The sequence below is a fragment of the Canis lupus genome, chromosome X (genome assembly GCF_048164855.1).
Source record: "Canis lupus baileyi chromosome X, mCanLup2.hap1, whole genome shotgun sequence".
Classification (NCBI taxonomy): domain Eukaryota; kingdom Metazoa; phylum Chordata; class Mammalia; order Carnivora; family Canidae; genus Canis; species Canis lupus.
In genome coordinates this window covers 5,193,213-5,209,473 of record NC_132876.1, presented here as the reverse complement: position 1 = coordinate 5,209,473, position 16,261 = coordinate 5,193,213, and the positions used below count along the sequence as shown (strand labels likewise).

General features: G+C 56.2%; 1 protein-coding gene across 12 annotated transcripts in view; it reads left to right on the top strand.

Moving 5' to 3' along the window:
• The window catches only part of MAMLD1 (mastermind like domain containing 1), a 121,897-nt gene that overhangs the window by 200 nt on the left and 105,436 nt on the right, over positions 1-16,261 (top strand). For 3 of the 12 annotated variants that reach the window (XM_072817696.1, XM_072817699.1, XM_072817707.1), the window contains exon 2: positions 438-526. The gene's annotated coding sequence lies outside the window, so the exon portion shown is untranslated. Of the gene's footprint in view, positions 1-119; positions 273-437; positions 527-1,069; positions 1,140-1,511; positions 1,786-16,261 lie in introns of those variants that run through there. The other 9 variants (XM_072817706.1, XM_072817704.1, XM_072817705.1 and 6 more) reach the window with 4 other exon arrangements.

The window sequence follows — 16,261 nt, the reverse complement described above, 5'->3', positions numbered from 1 at the left end:
CGCAGGCCAGTACCCGGGTGTGGGGGGAGGGGAGCCGCCGGCCTCCGCACGAGGGCAGAGGGCGGAGAGCGCGCTCCTGCCGGCGGGCGGTTCACAAGGAACTCATGTTCTTGCAGAAGCCGCAGGTGTCTGCCCCAGGGTAACCCCTGGCAGAGAGCGGACCGCTGCGCCCAGCTCGGGAAGGGGCTTCCACCGCCCGGGCCGGTGGGGCGGGAGCCTGGCTGGCGCCCCTGGGCTCCTGGCTGGGCATAGTGGCGGGCAGCACAGACAAGGTCTGCGCGGAGGTGGGGTGGGGGTGCTGGTGGGGGTGCTGACGGGCAGTGGAGGAGGGGATGAGGGAGAGAGCGGGGGACGGGAGGGGGGAAGGAGGACACTAGGCTGGTGGGTGCAGTTCTGTAGCTGCCACCTGAGAGCACTGGTCCCCACTGCCGTCACAGCAGGTCGGCTTGGCTGTCCGGGCGAGAGCCAGCTAGCAGACGCAGCGCCAGTGGGACAGGCGCTACCCACCCAACAGCCACCACTGAAGGTGAGCGCCCCCCCCCCCAGGGCGAGGGAGGAGGGGGTTCCAGCCCCCAGCCCTGGGGTCAGTCTCCGCTCAGAATAGGAAAGGGGTGTGTGTCCTGCGGGTGGGAGTGGATTGGACAGGCTAGTTTATGGTGAGACTCCCTGCCCTGTGCCGCTCCGGTGTCTCCCAGGGACCTGCTGTCGTTCTGGGTCCCTCCACTCTCTCCCCTGGTGTCCCTCTAGCCCCCTGTCTCTGTCCTTTTCTGTCGGTCTGCCCGTGCCTCTGTCGATTTCCGTCTTTCCCTCTGCCCCTCTCGGTGTCTGCCAGTCTCGCGCGCTGTCTAGCCCTGTCGCTGGTGAGTGCTGGCGCTCCCGCTCTCCCCGCTGCTCTCCGTCTGTCAGGGGCGCGCGCGGCTCTCCAGCCTGCTCTGCCCAGACGCGGGAAGGCTACCTGCCGCGTGCGGGTTTCCCGAGCGCGCAGGGCTCTTCCTGCTGCCCTCGGGCGAGCTCCATCCGCTCGTGCCCAGGGGCTCTCGGTCACCCCGCTGTCGCTCCTCCCTATCAGCGCACCGTCTAGACGGGCCACCTGCCGCCGAGGGCGCCGACCACCTCCTGCCGTGCGCCGAGCCTCCGAGGTAAGTGCGGCGGCGGCCCCCGTCCTCCCCTCCCGCCCTCCGCGGCTGCCTCGGCTCCAGTGGACCGGAGGACCGAGGCGACCGCAGGGAAGCCAGCCCGCGGCCGCTTTCCCTTTCGAAGAGTGGCAGGAGGGCCGGGGAGGCCCCTGGGGCGGCCGCCGCGCTTCCGCTGCCCCGGCCCCATCCGGCCTGGAAACTCGGCGTTTCGGGGCTCGGGGCTGCCGGGGTCGCGGGCGGGGCAGCGCAGCTTCCCCTTTAAGGCCGGAGCCGCTCGTCGCCGTGAGTGTGAGGGTGTGTGAGTGTGCGGCGTGCGTGTCTCCTCCTCCCCGAGTGACACAGCAGTGAGAAATGCCTATCAGTAACTTAAACCCCCGAAACTCCACCTTCCGGGCGCGCGGCGCGGAGCCGGGCGGTGGGAATGGAGCGAGCAGATTGAGGCCGCCACTGCAGCGCCGCCGGCATGAACTTGGCCGCGAGCTGAAGCAGCCGGCGGCGGGCGGGCGCGGGGGCACCGGCCGCTAGCCAGGGGGTGATCCGCAACCGGGCCGGGCCGCTCGGCGGGTGCCCGAGGCCAGGCTGCCTGCGCCGGCGGCCGCCCGCCCCTCGGGCACTGCCCCCGCCGCCGCCGAGGGAGCTCCGCAGCACGGTAAGGCTGAGGGCGGGAGCGGGAGGTCCAGCCGCTCTGGGGGCTCCGGGGTGCACTTGTGGCCCGCACTGGTGGTTCCCGTCGCGGAGGATCTAAGGGACCCCAAAGTTTGCTGCGAGCACACGGCCCACCTGGCGCTCCGCGCGGCCGGCCCCCTTCTCGAACTGGCCGTGGCCGGCCTGAGCGCAGCTCCCGTCGCCCGGGACTTCGGCCTCTGCCCGCTCTCCGGCGCCCATCGGGTGTCTGGAATCGGGCGGGGGCAGTGAAGTGCCGGGGGCGGCGGGGCAGGCAGGGGGTGGGAGCGGAAGGCAGAGGGGCGCGAGCCACCCGGGCTTCTCTGGCCCCGCCGGGCTCACCGGGAGGCTCTCACTCCGTTCTGGCGCCCCCCCGGGCCGCTGGCGCCCGGATGCCACCGGCGACGCTCCCATCGCATGCCAGCTCCCTGAGCCTGGGCCGGTGGACAGTGGGCGCTGGGCAAAGGATTCCACCGCCCCCCGTACACACACACACACCCCAACCCGCTTTGCCGCCACTGAGCGGGAGTGTGGAGTGTGCGTGCGCCGAGCCCGCTGCCTGGCGCTCCCTCCCCTGCCAAATCCTCCTCTGGAGAGCAGCCCCGAGCGAAGCTGGCGGCTCAAGGCAGCCCCGACTGGGCTCCTGCCCGGAGCTCCCGGCGCCCCCGCGCTCGGAGCTCCCAGGCCTCGGAGCGGCGGCAGAGCCCGGCGCCCGGCGCCGGCAAGGGCGGGCGGGAAGCCCCCCGGAGCGCCGCCAAATACTTTTCTGGGCCAGTTGGCTCGGCTAGACTCTGTCCCGATGCAGTGTGTCCGAAGCCACTTGGAAAGCTGGCCGTACCGTCTGATTTTGATCCGTGATTAAACGCGGACTGAGCAGACGCTAATAGGATTAGCCTGCCAGAAAACTGCCCTGAAGTCGTCGGAACCCGAGCAAACTGACGCACCTCGGGCTGGGGGCTCAGCCCCACGGTGCTCGCGCAGCTCAGTGCGGCTGAGCCAGGCACCTCGAGTGTGGGTGTGAGTGTGTGCGCGGGAGGGAGCACAGGATGGCTGGGGGACGTGGGGAGCAGGGACTCCACTTGCTAGGGTGGCTTGTCGTCGTTGTTTGGCAGCAGAAGGAATCCCCCCGGGGTGCCGTCCCCACCGCGAACGTGTCGCTTGCGGGTAGCCGACCGAGGCCGGCCCCGGGACATTGTCTGTGAGGGCGAGCGAGCCGAGCGTACGAGAGGCGGCCGTGCTGGAACAAAGACGCAAAGTCTCCCCGAGCCCAAGCAATTTCGAAAGAGTTGGCGGGGAGAGGGCCCGAGTCTCCCCGGGGAGAACCCCGCGGGAGCCGTGCGGTCCCCACCGCCCCTGCCCCGCGGCCCCGGCGATCGTGTTCCCTCCCGGGCAGCTGCGGCGAGCCGGCGGGCAGCATCGCAGCGGCGCAGCCCAACCCTTGGCAGACGCGGGCCGCCGCCCGAGTGCCCACGGGCCGGGCGGGGTGGGCCGCGCACCCGCGGGGGCTTCCCGGCCGCCGGGCCGCTTGGGGCTCCCGGAGGCCGCGCAGCTTCTCCCCCCACCCCACCTCTTCTTGTCTTTATAGATCCCCCCTCCCTCCTACCCCCGCCGCCGCAGCCGCCAACAATCCGCTTTATAAAAAGCCCCTTTGTTTCCCAGGAGGCTGAAGAGAGGGAAGGGGGAAAGGGACGCAGAGACAGGGGGCGGGGGCGGCTGCCTCCCAGTGGCCTCGAGCCGTTCGGGACAGGAGGGCAAGTGTAGGCGGTGGGGGAGGGGGCTGTGTTGCGAAGACCGTCCCCGGGCACCCCAGCAGGCGTGGGGAGCCCTCGAGCTCCTGGCGCCCACCGCGCGCCCCGCCTGCCCGCGGCGGACCCCCAGGGTTCCAGCGGCCGGGACGGCCCCGCGGGCTGCGCGGCGAACGGGAGGACGCAGAGGCCGAGCACGCTCCGCGGGAAGGGCAGATGCGGCTCGCCGCTGCGCTCGCCGGGCGCGGGCATAGGGGGCGCCCTTTCCTCGGTTTCGCTTTGCAGCCCGGGCCCCTCACCTCCCGGCTCCGGGCGGCTGTCGCGCCGGCGGGTGGCTGAGACGACGGCCGTGACTGTGAGGCTTTCGCCACCCTGCGGCTATGCTCCTCACTCCTTCCTGCGCCCTCCCGCCGGCCACCATCCCCGCAGCCCCCCTTCCCCCCCACTCCGGGGCTTAAATGCTCCGCGGTCCCCCTTTGTTTGGAGGCCCGGAGGGAGTCGGAACCGCCGCCTCGGAGGTTCGCGCAGCCTAGGCGGGCCGCGGGGACGGGGAAGCACCTCCGGACCGTGGGTCGCTGTGTCGCCTCTGCGCGGACCCAGCGCGGGATAGTTGGGGGTGTCCAGGACGCGTGGGCTACCGGCATTAGTTGGATTGAGAATTTAGCGGGGCCGTATCCCCTACACCTGCCCTCCCTGCCCCCCCAACTCGTGGGCACTCGGACTGCAGCGAGGAATGTTAAACCTGTTAGAAGTAACCTTTCGCCACCCGTCGGCCTGCCCCGCCTCCGCCCCCACCGCCCTCGCCAAAGCCGTCCGCTCCACTCGTAAAGTTTGTTCTGTTGGGGAAAGGAATACTGACAATAAGAAAACTTGACAAATAAGGAGAAGGGGGCGGGGTCCAAAGAGCGAAGTCAGATTTCTCCCGATCTGATCTCGATCTCCCGATCTCTTGCCGCCTTCGACCCCCTTCCCATTTAATCTCACGGGCAGCAAATTATTTGTACCTTTTTGCCTGTTTCCCCCCATCCACTCCACTCCCATCTCTGGACGTTATGCGACAGTGTTGGTCAGACATTTGTTCTCTCATTTTTGGAATCGAAGGTGAAGCCCTAACGTCCCGTCCCCCTCACCGCCCCCCCCCTCCCCACACACACACACATCCCAACTGCACCTACAACCACGAGAAAGTACTCAAAGGGTAAACCGCGGCTTCTACCTTCTCCTCCCCCTTTTGTGCTTCCCTTCTGGAGCAAGATCATTGGAAAATAAAGCTGCTGATGTGCGAGATGGAACATATGGTGCCTCCATAAGAGAGTAGCTGAAATGGCCTTGAACCTGCCGGACAGACCAGCTGTTTGCTGCCAGCCAGAGCAGCTAATCAGCTTCTTTGCCTTAAAGTAACATCCCTCTTTTCTCTAGATGACCAGTTGGCATATTAAAATGGGATGGTCTCCAGACCAGAGAGGAGATGGGCTCCTCCATGGCTTTGTGCTTTGCTGGTCCTCCACCCGCCTGTCCGCTACTCTGGGTGCTGCCCCGCCCTCTGTCCCCCTGGTCCCCACGCGAGCAGACCGTGCGTGTGTCTCCTTTAATACTGATAAAAGAATGTTGCTCAAAGTGGAACTTGGGAAGAGGGAGGCAGGAGAGGGGTTGAGATATTCCCAGATGCCTGGGAGAAAAATCTCTCCGTTTTGTTCACATTGGCTTTAGAAAAACTAGCAGCTCTCCCCCACCCCACCCCCCCAACGCACACACATTAAAAATATCACAAAGATCTGCAGCGCTTCCTTATAAGATCTCCTTAGAAATCATCCCTTCCGGCCGTGACCATTTTAGTTTTCCTGCAGTACAGTGTGTTTGAGAGGGGGGGGGAAAACAGTTTGGCTTTAGAAGAAGAAAGGCTTGAGGAGATACAAGGAAATTCCATGTTAGGAAATCATTAGCAAAGGGTGACTTCGTCTGTTTTCCTGCCACTGACGCTGACAGTGACACAGATGTGTGGGTTGAAACAGGAACGTCATTGAATTTTTAAACTCAACCAGGAAATAGCCTGTTGCTGGGGTGGGGGTGGGGGCTACACATTCAGGGCACCTTGAGGTAAGAGATTGACTATTGTTGATCCTTTTCAATAAGGAAAGGGACTTTTTTTCAAGCCTGGCCAGCATGTTTAATATCATCCCCCTCCCCCCCAATTTTAAGCAAATCACCTAAGGCTTAAAATGCACCTGTTAATAGATCATCCCTAGGAAACTCAGTGACTCTCCAGGCTTATGAATTGGGCAGAAACTGATCTTAGACCAGTGGTTCTGTCAATAGTTGGACGACGCTTCTTCTTTAAAGGGGCTTCCTCTATGCAGTTAACCTTTTTTTTCTTTTTTATTTTTTTAAAGAGTCGGATTTTCTTTTTCTTCCCCCCTCTTTTTTTTTTTTTTTTTTTCTGCAGCGGTGCATTGGAGAGATAATTAGCCCAGGAGCTGGCAAACTTGTATTCTAGAATACTTTCTCCACTAATTAGCTGAGTGATCTTGGGCAAGTCCGTCCCGGCTCCTTGCTTCTCCTGCCTACCCCACCGCCCCCTCATGACCTGAGAGTCTGAGTTCCTTCCAGCTCGAACACAATGCAATTTGTAAATGAAATAGTCATTTTTCGGGGAAAGAAAAACACCTTTGGGGAAAGTGGCCACACAGACAAAGAGATGGGGCTGAGCTTTGGAGGGACAGCAAAAAGACAGAGTAGAAAAAAAAAATGGCAGAAGGCCAAGCAAAACAATATGAAAGTGAGAAGTGCTCCTTCTCTGTGTCTTTTGCTGGTGGTGTGAACTTCTCCCCCAGAAGCAGAGAGGGTGGAGGCTGGGAGGCATTCTGGAAGGCTTCTAGTCCTGTACCTGTAATCTGGGGATCTCAGGCCTCCTAATCATTGAGTTGGTTTACAGATAACAGGATCTAAACTCTTTGAAATTAGACTGGCATGTTTCCAAAGGACTCATCTAATAGAGAGCAGATTTGCTGCTTTGCAGTTATTTAGCAAAGGTTTCAAGGACAAAAAGGCCTTCCATCTGCACTCACGCCACCCTCGCTGGAGTCTGGGCTCTGAACTCACCGTTGAACCTTTTCTTTTCTTCCTCTTCCAGCTAGGTGTTTGTTCGTCTTTTTTAAATCACATTTCCAACTTTGAGGACACAGCGGCCATGCGAGAATCTGCCACTGTCCTGCTTGATTTTAATATTGATTTTTTTTTAACGTGGGGGGTGGGTGCGAACATTATGAAGAAGGACCTTTTATCCTCTGAGCTCTTTGGCAATTATCTCGCTGCCATAAATGTTGATACCCATATAATGGATGTAACTAGAAAATCTCCTTATCCAAGCAGAAAAGGCTGAGTGTTTGTTGGAGCAGACAGATGTGGCCAGGGAGGGAGATAGATGGCAGGGAGCAGGAGCCTGTTACTATGCACCAGCACAATAAAACTGATTCCCATCAGCCCCCTCCCAGCGCCGCCACCCAGGGTAACCTAGGCAGCATCAGTCAGCTGTATGGCAGGAAAGAAGCCTCTTGAAGCTCACTTGGAAGCAGTCTGATTTTGCAGACACTGAGTTCTGAAACATCTTCAGGTCTCGAGCAGGGAAGCTTCCTGAATCTGCATGCACCTGATGGGATTCTCTGGCAAGGCTTATTACTTGTTGCTGTTGTCACTGTTGTCACTTGGCTGCAACAGTAGCAAAGGAAGAAAGGGCCCCACAGAGCCATTGGGCAGTTGGTCAGGGGTCCCGTGGAGGCGAGGAACAGTAGCATGTGGTATACAGTCTTTACCTTCGGGCACTGGGGACGCATGGTCCCAGGGGTGTCCTGCTCCGAATGACCAGCCCTTGCATTTTATGCAAGGGGAGGGTTGGAAGCAAGAGAGTTGTGTTTCTTCCCTCCCCCACCCTGTTGCTTTCTTTATTCCCCCTGTTTACAGAGCCTCCCTGATTTCCTTTGGGCCTCAAGTCCCCCCCCCCCCACCTAGGATCTGACCTCTTCAGATTTTCCAAAGCAATCACATTTGTCACAACCCCAAAACATCTCCCAGGGTGAGGCATAGTGAGGGACTTTGCTGACAATGGGCTCCCCAGAGTAAAAGCCTCCAGAGACAGGGTCTAAGGAGCACCAGAAAGAAAAAGCCCTTTGCAAAGTCTGCGAGAACTTTCCTTGCCTAGAAGGGTTCCTCGGGTCCTCCCAGGAACCGCAGCTTCAGAGCTCCCTTCCCTCCCTGGCCCACACCATGGTGGGGGGGCTCTTCTGGACAGTGGTGGAGGAGGAGCTCACCCATAGCAACCCAGTCCTGCTCTGACCCCGGGGGGCAGCCAGCGCCCCTTTCTCTACCACCTGGGTCTCAGCTTGGAAATCTCCTCATTTCCTCGGGTGGGGGGCTCAGCTTCCTTCCCCTCCCGGGGTGCCCTGCTTCTTGCTATGCCCAGTAAATAGCCATTAAGTGGGGGTTTGGGTGATGCTGTTTTCTGAGCACAGAACTCTTCCATGAGGCCCAGAGGAGGATGGGGCTGAGCGCAGGATTCCATCATGCTAGAAGGGGGCCTGGCCAGCTGGCCATTGTGTCTCCCCCTTCCCTCCACCTGTCCGAGCACCTGGACCCCAGGCCATCAGGACACATTTCTCTCCATTCCAGGAAAGACCGCTGGATGCCACGGGGCATGAGTTAGCGAGTGGCACCTGCTTTCGTATTTTGCCCCGTGTTTGAACTTGAAACTCCCTACCCCTAGCTTCTTCTAGAGGCTCAGTGACACAAGAGGGGAGGAGGTGGAAGCCCTTCTGCCTTCCTTTGTATGGCCCCATTAGTCTATTGAGTACAGTTCCTGCCCACGGTTGGCATGGATGCCCCCAACTCACCTACAAACTCCTGCACTGAAAGATGGAGAACTTTCTAGCTGGAAGAGTTAAGCCTTATGACTTTACAGAAGACAAATATGAGGCCCAGGGTGGGGTCCAACTTTCCCGAGGGGACACTGACTCTTGGGTCAACCATCTGAGTCCGGAACATCCACTTTGCACCCCTCCTGTGGGCACACAGACCTCTCCTTTTGAGGAAGAGCAGAAGAGGTGGGCTCGTGGCGTGCATGGCTTATGGGTCTCCTCAGGGCGCCTTGCAATCAGGCTAAACTGGTGAAGCCAGCAGGTTATAAGTTAAGGAGCAATCTGGGGCCTGGGACTTTGGGGGGAGGCGCTCAGAAAGGAGTGTGTCCGGTCTTGTTTTCCAGCTGATGATGGACAGTCGGGCAGCCGGGCCCTTGGAGGGCTTGGCTGGGTGGGCTCTGTTGGCAGTTTTGGGGATTGTTTGGGTTTTGTTCTTAATGAGATCTCAGTGTTAATATCTGCCTCTGGAAGTTCCAGCGCCGACCTCGGAATTTTAAGTGGGACGGTAGTTTGTGGTGTGGTTGCCAGCGTCACGTGAAGGCCTGGCACGCGTTATGCTAGGTTTGGGGAGGAGGCCACAGTGTTACTAAAACACTTGTCTGTCAAGGATTAATTTAACCTCTAATTACTACATTTTCTTCGCAGTTTGGTGCGTGAACATGTTGTCACAAAAGCTCAAGGAAGTGTATGCCATTTCATTTCGCTGCCACTCTAAAGTTCATTTTAGGGATAAGGAGTCAAAGTTGACACACTTGGTGTTCAAATCTTGGTGCTGCTATTTGAATGAAAGTGAACACGATCTGGTTGTTTCCAGGCACACCCCAGTGCCGGGATAAAGAGCGAGACTGGGTTAGTGGCAGCCACAGCCCTGACAATACGGAGGAGGGTCACGGTGCTCCTGTCACCCCGCCTGTGGCCTGTGCGTCGCCCTGGAGAGTGACGGGGACCCTGCCTGGCATTCTCCAAGGCTGGGTGGTGGGCCTGCAGCCCCAGGGAGGTCAAGCTAGAGCCCCCCACGGTCTACTCCCCAGGCGACACCAAGAAAGTCTAAACCCAAGGGCTCCCCTCACTGGGAGGCTCCCCAAGGGCTTCCCTCCCTCCTCCTCCCTGCATCTCCCCAGAGTGACAGCCCCTTGGCAGCCCTCGTCTGTCCTCTCTGGCTGAACAGCAGCAGTGGGTGTGGGAGCCCGAGGCTGGTCCCCTCTCTGGGGCTTTTGGGAGGTCTGGATCCTCGGACCCGGACCCGGGGCTGGAGGCCCTCAGAGCGTCCTTTGCTCCCCCTGCCCGGTGCTATTCGGAGTCCACAGCAGGAGGCTGAGCCCCAGGTCAGCAGGTTGTGCAGGAGAGCTGGACTTTTCCTCTCATGTGTGCACCTGTCTCAGGGGCAGAGCATCCTTTGCTCCCCCTGCCCGGTGCTATCCGGAGTCCACAGCAGGAGGCTGAGCCCCAGGTCAGCAGGTTGTGCAGGAGAGCCGGACTTTTCCTCTCATGTGTGCACCTGTCTCAGGGGCAGAGAAGTGGCTCTTCCTTTCGTCTCAGGAAGGAGACGCACGTTGCCTTCGAGAGCGCGTGTCACTCCAGAAGTTGAGGACTAGAAGCTGATGTTGTCTCTCTCATCCTCACCACATCCTTTCAGGAAGGTGGTACCCAGACAGAGGGCTGGCTCTGGAGCCCTTGCTCCCCACATGGCCGGGGACAGGCTTTCTGGCCTCTTCGGTCACATCTATGGGTTGGCTCTTGGCAAAATCCTGAGCAGAGCATATATGGGTTCAGTGCCCCCACCTTGCACTTCCTGGGTCCTGGGCAACCCCTGCCCTCCTCAGCCCTGTTTGTCTTTAGTGTGATTCCCTTTCTTGGGAGAATCTGGAACCTCTGACTTGAATTATGGGATGCTGGGGTTGCCACGCTTTGGAGAGCATCTGCTCTGTAGGACACCGGTGGGAGGTGTTCAGGGCTTGCGGAGGTCCTTTTGGACACCCCCCACCCACCAAAGTGGCACTGTGCCCTGCGTAAAGCTGTTCTGTTCATGAGATTGGAGAACAGCCAGGACCACCTGGCTGCCAGGGCTCTCCTGAGCTTGCCCCCAGGGAGGCCGACTCCAGCCCGTCTCCTGAGCCCCAAATCATACCAAAAATTATTCCTGTCTCACTGGAGCTGGGATGGCTCCCTGCCTTTTGTGGGTCACACACTTCTTTAGGAATCTGATGAAAGTTGTGGTCTAAGGACCACCACACAAGAATATGCAATGTTGCATTTAATTTCCGGGGTTCATGGATCTTTCTGGAAGCCTATCCATGATTCCCTCAGGGATCTTTGAGACGGGTTAAGAAACCTCGATGTAGTGCCTGGGGCTATGCAGATTGTTCGGTCATCCCTGTTACCACATGGCTATAGAAACACCATGATGTGGTGGGAAGAATAATGAGCTTTGCCTTCCAGCAAAGGTCACTGAACAGCTGTGGGATTCTTGGCAAATCCCTAAACCTACCTGAGCAGTGTCTTCGGTGGACAGATGGGGATGCAGGAATGCCAGTCCTGCCCAGCCTAATGGCATCGTGGGAGATTCAAAAGAGCTGGAATCGGTGAGATGGTCTTGTAGACATCAGGCTCAGGACACACTCTTGGGTTGCTCTCTTTAGGGTCACTGGTCACTCTTCATGTTGCCTTCTCATTTGACCTGAGAAATTTAACAAAGGAAAATCAGGTCTAAAGTCCTTTTTTCCCTTTGTTTGATCATTGTGTGAGTTACACCCAAGCAAACTAGCACAAAAGAGTCTCTCTGGCTTGGGAAGGCAGGCAGTGTTTATGCGATCTCGACAGTTCTGCAGGCCTTGCATGCTTAGAGATCCTGCTTGTGCAGCTGCTGAGTGGGGCCTGTCTGTGTGTGTCTGGCCTAGGGCCCTGGAGGAGATTCCATATCTGCCTGCTACAGAGGTTAGCAAATGGGATCTGAGAAGGCCAATGATTTGGTTTGGTTTTCTACATTCCCACTGTCACACCTGGCATCAGGAGGTCAAAGTGGGTCTTTGGCTCCCCCCGAAATAACTAAAAAGGTCTGGCCAGCTCCTTGCGAGAACTAGGTGGTGGGCCTGGCTGGGGGCCTGGCCAGGACCCTGTCCTGAGGGTTGGGAGCCTCATGTTCTCTTTGGAGAGAAGCCTCAGGAGGAGGGGAGGGGTCTGCCGGGTGTGATTCTGAGAACCCCCTCCGTCATCCGCGTCCAACCCTACAAATGCAGAAAGCCTTCTCATGGCAAAGCCAGGAGGGCTCATGACTCACAGATGGGTAAACTAAGGCTCTGAGCGGGGATGTGCAGGAGCACAGATGAGCATGAGGGCATGTCCTTGGCCCCTGCTGGGCCTATGCTCTTCCAGGCCCTCTGGCTCCTTACAATAAGGGCTTTTTACCTCTCTTAAAGATAACCCTGTCATTGGATTAACCTGGCCCAAATGGATGCTCAGGTCCTGAAAATCCGCTGAGAGGGTGGAGAGCAGGTTTGGGAAGGCATTTGAACCCTCAGAGGATGTCCTGGCCTTGCCGGGCCACTTGCTGTGCAGTACCACACACTTGCAGATCTGGTTATGCCCGTCCCCCCACCCTCAAGGTAGAACCTTTTGGAAAGGAGTATGTTGCTGGGAGCTTGGGCTGTCCCTCTACTTTATGGAGAGATGAGTGCTGGTTTGCTTCGAACTGGCTTACACACCGATTGAGGTGTCCCCCCATCCCCTGTTCCTTTTGTTGAGGAAAGCCAGATTTGCCAGGGGTGGTTACATAAGGATCTCGTTGAGGATGAGTATTCAGTACTGGGTCCTTATGCCGAGCGGCGCCGTCTCTGTCCTTCGCTGGAATGTTCCTGCCTCTGCTTCGTTATTCATCTGGGTGGGGAGGAGAGGTGCAAGTAGGTGCCCGCAGCATTTGTAGGCATGGTCAAGTAATCAACCCAATATCGGAAATCATGGCAGTTAGTGCTTGCCCTTTGGAAGGTTCACTGTTTAGAACCAGCTTTGAGTCTGGGCGGGGGTCCCTAGGGCTGCAGTGGGAAGAACAGCCACCTGGGGGGTCAGCCAACGTGCGCTCCAGATCTAGCTCTGAGCCTGTTTCCCCATCTGTACAATGAAGGACTCAGCTGGGGAAATCTGACGGACCTCTTGAGCCCTGACACTGCATGATTCTGTGAGTTGCAAACTAAACTCTAAGTTACTTAAAATATTTGAAAAGGGGACCCCTGGGTGGCTCAGCAGTTGAGCGTCTGCCTTCTGCTCAGGGTGTGATCCTGGAGTCCCAGGATCGAGTCCCACATCGGGCTCCCTGCGAGGAGCCTGCTTCTCTCTCTGCCTGTGTCTGTGATTCTCTCTGTCTCTCATGAATGAATAAATACAATCTTTAAAAAATATATTTGAAGAGGACACATTATAATTTGCTCTTTTTGAAATGACCAGACTTGACAATGTGTGGGGGGCGCATGTTAGTTTGGTAGGTGGGGGCTGTGACTATTATATGGCCAAGAATAGTTCTGGAAGTTTGGGTGAAGACAAAAGGAATCGATATGTATTTATGTAGGACCAAAGAATGGTTAAATCGAAAGTTCCCTTAGAAACCCCTGGTCTTACCCACGAGGATGCCGGGGCCAAGCTAGTCTGGGACTCAGGCATTCCCACTCTCAGCCCACCCTGGAGCTGTTTGCTCCACCCCCTGGCTCACAGGCCCTTACAGAGCACCATCTGGGCTTTCAGCGTGTGGGCCACAGAAGGGAGATAGGGGTGATTTTGATTTGCAGCTCTCAAATGGTAGCTTATCAAAAAGGAATTTCTGTCCTCCATCCTTGCCCCCAGTAACAAAGAGTTGTTCTCAGCAAAAGTAAATATTGAATTCTGTTGGTACCAACGCCTAATTTAGGATAGAACAGATTTTTTAAAAGAAATTATGGGGTGGGGGCAGAGATGTAGTCCTCGGGGACTTGTTATTTGGAATTATTTTAATTTAAACATATGGGCTGTTTTATGTTTGACTTCATATTTGCCAATTTTCATTATGGAAAAAAAAACTGCAGGCCACCCCACCCTTATTTTTGTAATGAGTAACAGTTTGTCTTGTCTAGAAGAAGCTTTAAGTTTCTCAACTGTTTGCACCCACAGTACTTGGCATGTTTGCTTGTTGTTAGTTTGTTTTGAAAATGACTTTGAGCTCCAGGTTTATACTGACCCTCGACCTGTCCAAATTAGAGAGGAGGAGCAGCCCAGTGTGCCCTACCACCTGCGAGCATCCACAGTAGAGCAAAGGGTCTGCGTTGGTCACCCATAGCTCATGGCGCCCTTACAGATCTGCCCAGCTCATCCCCACACAGCCACTAGCTCTGAGACTGTTTCTCTGGGTTGTAGCCCAAGCACCTCTTGTCAGTGCCTTGCCACACCCACTTCCCTGGCCTGAAACAGGACCCATGTCTGGGAGGAGGCGGCCTCAATGTGTGACCTTGGGCAAGCCCCTTCCTCTCTCTGGGCCCTCTGGGCCCCATCACTCCAATGAGGGGGCTGGCCAAGAAGAGTAGAGGGCTCTCTGAGATTTCTTTTCTTTTTGGGTAGGATTATTCTATTTGGAGGCTGTGATTGGACCAGGGGAGTATATGACCTTTAAATCCTTCCTAGAGGTAAAACTCAGTGATTGCCCGAATCGCTGAAAGAGGTAGGTCGACATGGAGTCCAAGAAAACTGAAACGGACTAGCACTTTTTAAATATATTTTTTTAATTTTTATTTATTTATGATAGTCACACACAGAGAGAGAGAGGCAGAGACACAGGCAGAGGATGAAGCAGGCTCCATGCTCCGGGAGCCCAATGTGGGATTCGATCCCGGGTCTCCAGGATCACGCCCTGGGCCAAAGGCAGGCGCCAAACTGCTGTGCCACCCAGGGATCCCCCGGACTAGCACTTTTTAAATATATGTGCTTCTTGGGGCACCTGGGTGGCTAAGTGGGTTGAGCATCTGCCTTCGGCTCAGGTCATGATCCCAAGGTCCTGGGATCGAGTCCTGCATTGGGCTCCCCACTCAGTGGGGAATCTGCTTCTCCCTCTGCCCCTCCCTTTGCTTGTGCTCATGCTCTCTCTCTCAAATACACACAAACATACATACATAAATGTGCCTCTCTGCCCACATAGTTCCTGATGGCTGTCTGCCTTTTGGGAACCTGTATCTATCCCCTCCCCCTCACTCAGATTTGTTAGGAGCTTTGGCCTTGAATCCAAGGCCGAAAGGGAGGAGGGGGAGGAGGGCCATGCCCAAGACCTTGCTCTCTACTGTGGCCCCTCGCAGGTGCTGGGGCACATTGGAGAAGCATCTCCTCTCCAATTTGGGAAAGTCAGGGGTCCTTGAGAAACTGGAGCCCCAAATAATTCAAAACTGGGAGCCGGTCAGTTCAGGAACAGGTCAAAAGTCATTCTGAAAAATTGATCCAATCAATGAAGATGTTTTGTGTATCTACTATGTGCCTGGCGCTGTGGATGGATGGAAGGGGGGACGGATGGATGGGTGAATGGATGGACAGACAGACGGATGGACAGAAGTAAGGAAGGCTGGGCAGATATGTAAGAGTTAAGATATGAAAAGCTACTAAGTCTCCAAGGTGAAAGGACTTATGCAAAGTAATGCTTTGTCAGGGTGATGACCCAAGAGTGAACGAAGCAGACAAAAATCGCTCATGGAGGGTAGTCCAGTAGGGGAGACCGAAGGGACACAAGATTAGTAAGTAAAAAATGCAGCATGTCTGAGGTGATAAGTAACTTGCAGCAAAATCAAAGACGGAAGTTGGGGAGTGGCAGGCACGGGTGCGCTTCTCCATAGACCAAGCAGCAACGACCTCGCCGAGGAGGTGAGATTTGTACGAAACCTTGCAAACCCATGAATACACTAGGCCAGTGCTAATAGCCACATTGAAAAAGCTAAAAAGCAGATGAAATTAATTAACAGTAGCTCTCATTTCGCCCAATCAATTTCAAACGTGATTTCAACAGGTGATCAACTTAACAATTGTCGAGGTGTTTCTACATTTTTTATCACATGAAATCTTTGTATTCCACCGTGTAGTTTGCACTCACCACACATCTCAATTCAAACTAGCCACCATACAAGTGCTCAACAGCCATATCCTAACTCTCTACCTACCCGTCCACCCGTCCATCCATCCATTTGTCCATCCGTCCATCTATCCGTCCATCTATTCTCCCAAATGACTCCACCTGAAAAGAGTTTTGATTCTCAGAGTTTCTGCCTTGTGGGCTGGCTTAGGAGTGCAGACCCACAGGGAGTTCAGTGAACCAGCTGGTGTCCACCACAGTGAGCAGGGCTTTGCAGACTGTTGGCACCACGTCTTTTGTCCAAGGAAGGCTCCAGTTTTGACCTGAAATTTATCAAAACGACAGCAACCGTTCCCTGGATGCCCACATGTGCCTAGAGACTCCTGTCCTGTTGTGTCCTGGAAATGCTCCCGTCAACTTTGAGCCTGTCTAATGGCCCTCAGGCCTCTCCTCTGCTCTCTACACCCTCCCTTCATCCTGGGGGTTAATTGGTCACTTCTAAGCTTTTTTAAAAATTTATTTAATGTTTTAGCTTGACATGAATTCAGATTCAAGAAAAATTGCAAGAGTAATATGAAGAATTTCTAAATACTTTTCACTTCATTCCCTAAATGTTGACATTTTACCACATTTTCTTTGAGCCTCTCCCCTTTACACACACACACACACACACACACACTATTTGTTTTTCTGAATTGTGTGAGAATAAACTGCAGACATGATGCTCCCATTCCTAAGTAAGTG